At 41.4% G+C, this 5403-nt stretch overlaps 1 non-coding gene across 1 annotated transcript; it reads left to right on the top strand.

Moving 5' to 3' along the window:
* The first annotated feature begins 4228 nt into the window (after window positions 1-4228).
* Window positions 4229-4335, top strand: LOC145127946 (small nucleolar RNA R71). The gene has a single exon (XR_013716550.1). It is a non-coding gene; the product is annotated as a small nucleolar RNA R71 (small nucleolar RNA).
* Window positions 4336-5403: the final 1068 nt, after the last annotated feature.

Genomic DNA, 5403 nt, shown 5'->3' on the forward strand with positions numbered 1-5403 from the left:
GTCGTGAAAACTGGGCTATAATTTTCCCATTTTTCTTTCAACTTTGGAATTTTTACCGATGTCTCAATTGGTTAAGACCCTTCTAATTTAGTATTTTAAGGACCCTTTATGACTCCATCCTCATTTTTTGATGCACCCCACACTTATTTCCAATTGTGGGTTTCGACTCTTGACTTGAAACTCTAAACGACCTTTGGCTAAACATAAACGCTCATAACTCCCGACTTCCTTTCCTAGACTTCGTAGCCAATCTGAAATATAGCAACCAAAGGAAAGATAGCAGTAACATAATAATTTAACGAGTCTTACAAACCAAATTAAGTTCCAAACCAAACAAAAGTTAACAAAAACTAAATACCAAATAAAAAGTAAAATAAAGCGATCAATCATCATCTTCACGTCCTTGAGCTCCACTCGGTCCTTCTCCATCTCCCCTCGGTATCCAAAGCTCCTCCCAAGTCGGTATGTAAGGGCTTTGCGGTGGCACAGAAGGTGGTCGAACCACACCCATGTGAGAAAACATGGTTTCAAGAAGTTGGGTGTTATAATTCATCCCACCGCGAAGATTATCCAAGTAAGAACCAACCCGACTTTGAAATGGGTCGGTGGGTACTCCACCCTCATATTGTTGTGCTGCTTGACGATCTCTCTCCATGTCTCCCCGGGCTCTAACATTCCGCCTTCTGGGCCTCGGTGGAGGTTGTTGCTCGGGTTGCTCCATTTGTTGCTCATCATCCTCTGGGGGTATAACATACCCTCCCCCGACATTTACCACTACTCTCATAACCCCCAACACTTGAATTGTCAAATCATTGTCCGGAAATCGGGTAAGGTTCCGAACAAAATTAGGTGTCAAAATATTGTACGACCGGGCAAGGTGGGTGACCAAATGTCCACCCGTAATTAGACTCCCGGGCCTAGAATTAACCGCCTTCTTCCCCAAAAATCGAGCAAGCATGTAGGGAAGGTCGCAACAAACCTCGGGAGTGATAATACTCCATAAGTAAAACAAATTTTGGAGGGAAACCTTATCACCATGGTGCTTGTGATTGATAGAAAAGGTGACAAGGTGATGAAGAAAATGATACACAGGATTCCGAATCTGTGATTCACTAGAATCACGAGAATCATACGTGTGATTTGAGATAGTCCTCCGAAATTGGGCATCGAAAGTGTCGGGTGTAAAATCCCGAACACATCCAAGCAAGAATGGCACAAAAAATGGAGATTGAGTTTCCACCTCCGTGTCAAAGCCCATGCGCCAAGTGAACTCGCGAAGACTACACTCGCGATAAACCCTACCCAACCGGAAAACAAGCGTCCGGTTGTAATCAAAATCCATAGTCCTTTCCTCAAAGCTTACGGTAGAGAAAAACTCCACCGACAATTCCCGATAAACGGGTTCTTGAATTGTAAACAAGTTCCTCTAACCGTGACATGTAAAAGAAAAATCAACCCCCTCGTAAACCTTTATCCAAAACCTCTCCAACTTGGCAACCATGCCCACACCACGCAGCCATCCCCAATCCACAATGGGTGCTATTGCAAACTCCCTGTTATAAAGCCATTCCAAACGGTTTTCGTATGTGGTCAACAAAGCCCGAGAAATGTTCCGTGGAAACCGATACAATGGGTGAATGCTCGCCACATCGATCGGGTCGTTTTCCTCCTGTTGAACAGCACATCTAGGAGCCATACCTGAAATCACAAACAAACCAAAACCAAACAAAACACCCAAAGTATTAAAAAAACGAAACAGCATTCTGTTCGCCCAGGATTCACGACGTGGGCTTTTAATGGGCTAAAAGTTAATCCGGTCCATGTTATTTCTACTTAGTGGAAATAAAGAAATTTGGCTACTCCAAGTCAGTCCCCGTATTTCACCATAAACCACGACATGAAGCACAAACCCACGACATGAATTTAGTCTGGACACAAGAATTAATTTAGTTAATTATATTTGTTTACTTTAATTGTTGTCCACCTTATTCCTAAGCACCCCACAACTAATTTTTCCAATTAAAAGTTCTTAGATGATGAATTGATACTTTCCTAAAAATGCAAAAACTAAAAGAAAAGAAAATCCAAACCAAACTCGGGTTGCCTCTCGAGAAGCGCTTCTTTTTGAAAGAGTCGTGAGCCGGACTCCTTTCCTCCCTACATCGAATCTTCAGATGAGTCCATCACCATCTGGATTTTCTGCTCCTTCCATCGCCTCTTGTATGCTTGAACACGTCGAATGTACGCCTTTTTCGAATTTTCCTTTTTAGCCCTTGCCTCGTCTATGTCAAGCTTCCTTTTGGTCCCTTTAGTTTCCAATTTTTCTTCATTCTTCTTTAGCTCAATAGGAACCTTCTCTTCTTTCATCACTGGAACCGTTTCCTTGGAAGTAGCCTCGTCTTCATCACTTGATAAATCATCGCTTTCCTTACTCATCAAAGTTGTCGGTTTTGTGTACGCAATGACTTCAACGAAAAACGGGACGGATGCTCTTGGTTTTGTGCGTTTGACTTGATTAATTGTCTTGATTTCTTCCTCCATGAGCTTTTCTAGTTCTTCAAGTTCATTATCTTCATCAATATTGAAGACCTCATCTTGAACATCAGTTCCTTGAAACCCATCTTGTATTCCAAAATCTTCCTTATCATCACCAACCCGCAATGTAAACTTGGATTCACGAACATCAACTAAAGCGCCAGCAGTATTTAGCAAGGGGCGACCAAGAATGATTGGGACATTTACATCCTCCTTCATATCCATGATCACAAAGTCAACTGGGAAAACAAATTTCCCAATTTTAACAAGGATGTCTTCTACAATTCCCCTTGGTTGCGTCACTGAACGGTTGGCCATGTGGATTGTCATCTTTGTAGCCTTCATTTTCTGAATGTTAAGCTTTTGATAGAATGAAGATGGCATCAAATTTATGCTAGCCCCTGAATCGGCTAAAGCATAAGTCTTCAAATTGTTACCAAACTCACATGGAAGAGTGAGGTGGCCTGGATCTCCCATTTTCGTAGGCAACTCTCCTAATACAACTCTTGAGCTTTGTTCACTAAGAATGACCTTAGAATTTTTCTTTAGTTGCTGACGAGTGTTTACAAGATCTTGTAGGAACTTCGCGTATTCTGGAATTTTGGGTAGTGAATCTATAAAAGGAGTATTAATAGGAATACCCTTTACTTGCTTGATAAACTCCAGATGTTCTCTTTCCAGTGGACTGAGATTAGCTCGGGATGGAAACGGCAAAGGCGGTCGGTAAGCTGAAACGGATTCTGAATTTTTCTGTTCTGACTGGGCCCACGACGTGAGCATGGAGGGCTCACGACGTGAGTCTGGTGTTTCAGCAACATCTTCATTTTCGAGCTTCGGCTTCTTCGACTTTGGATTGGGCTGCTTTGGTTCCACTTCTAGTGCCTCTAAAAACTCAGAGATTGCCTCTTCTTCAGTATCAATAGCCATAACATGAGGTTGAGCTTTCTTTTCGGGAAGTTGTGAGGATAATTTATTGTTCACCAAAGTAGTGAGTTGACCAACTTGGACTTCTAAACTATGAATCGATGCTTGATGATTTCTTAATGAAGCTTGCTGGTTAATCATCATTTTGTGCTGTTCTTTCATCATATTCATGTGTTCCTTAAGCACTGCATCGGTATCATCATGCCTTTTCTCGGATGCTTCCATAAATCGGGTCAAAATATTTTCCAAGTTTACTTTGTTCTCGGCTGGTGGTTGCTCTTTTTGATAGAAGCCTCGGCCTGTCTGCTTAAATTTCTCTTCCTTTTGCTTCTTGTATTCATCATATGGCAGCCACTCTTTCTTTGGTTTTCTCCAATCCTTATCATACTTATCCCCATTCGAGTAGCAAACTTGAGCCCTTTTGTTCCCATACTCATCCAAGTTGCAATCTTTAGTCAAGTGTGGTTCATTACATCGTTCACACCCAACTTTAATTGCATGAATTGATTGGTCCATTTGTGTCAATCTCCGGTCCATAGTATTGAGCATCGCCATCATAGCAGGCATTTCTTCATAATGTGCACCCCCACTACCTTTTGCTCCATCTTGTCTTGGGTTGTGGTACTCACGAGAGTGTCTTGCGAATTCTTCAACTAACTCCTTGACCTCCCTTGGATTCTTCTTTGTCAATGGCCCTTGAGAGTCAACGAGTTGTCTTGTCATAATATTGACCCCATCGTAGAAAATAGACATCTCTTGTTGAACATTTAGATCATGTTGAGGACAATTCCTTAATAACCCCTTGTAGCGCTCCCAAGCTTCGTATAATGACTCCCCCGGTTGTTGCTCAAAGTTGGTTATCGCCTTCTTGAGTTTAGCTATCTTGGAAGGTGGGCAAAACTGGTCTAGAAATTTCTCATGCATTTGAGCCCAAGTAGTGATTGTTCCCGGAGGAAGTGCTTTCAACCAGTCTTTTGCAGATCCCTTAAAACTAACGGGAAGCATCCTTAATAAGACGGTATCTCTATTAACATTTGGAACATTAAAATAATCTGCAATGTCATTAACTTCATCTAGGTGCTTAAAAGCATCCTCATGATCTTTTCCATAGAATGGAATATCCTTCAGTGCAGTCAAGATATGTCCCTTCAGCTCGAATGTGGCAGTGGCAGGAATCACGGGTTGTACTAAACCGGGACCAACATCGTCTCGAATTCGCTTCTTATAAGCAACCATGGACATTTCTTCAATGTTTGCCATCTCGTCTACTTACTCGTCTTCGGGTTCACTTGTAAATAGTCCAAACTCGGCCTCAGATTCGTATTCAGATTCGTTTGGGATCGGTATTTGATCGATGCTCTCAACTTTGCTCTTGTCCTTTGAAGATGAACTTGACTCTCCCGTTTTCTTCCCCGACTTCTTTGAGAACACTGACTTGAGTTCTTGTAAGGGTGTCTTCTTTGGTGTTTGATCTTCTTTCACATTCTTATCTTTCTTTTTGTGAAGGTAAGACTCTGGATCTTCAAGAGGTGGCACCAAAGGTGTGTTGGACCCTCTGGTCATCTACTCCTGTAAAATAAACAAAATAACCAAAAAAAACGTAAAACTGAACTAAGAAAGACAAATTAAAAACTAAGAAAACGAGGATCACAGGATTTACGTCATGAGCCTGTAAAGCTCACGTCGTGAGTTCTGTAATGCAGAAAAAAAAAATTGAAACTGAAAAAAATAACTCTTTGCAGGTTTTACCCCACAAAAAAGATCGATTAATTTAAAGCAAATAAATTAGCAATTACTAAGCCGTTCCCCGGCAACGGCGCCAAAAATTTGATGTGCACAAAAGTACCCACTAATTTTATATTTATAACCTAACGAACTTATCTAACTAAAATGCACCTAGGCAGTGTACCTAGTCGAATTATAGAATAGTTGGGTAAGTCGGGT

Source organism: Lactuca virosa, chromosome 7 (assembly GCF_052849685.1).
Source record: "Lactuca virosa cultivar CGN04683 chromosome 7, Lactuca_virosa_CGN04683_v6, whole genome shotgun sequence".
Classification (NCBI taxonomy): domain Eukaryota; kingdom Viridiplantae; phylum Streptophyta; class Magnoliopsida; order Asterales; family Asteraceae; genus Lactuca; species Lactuca virosa.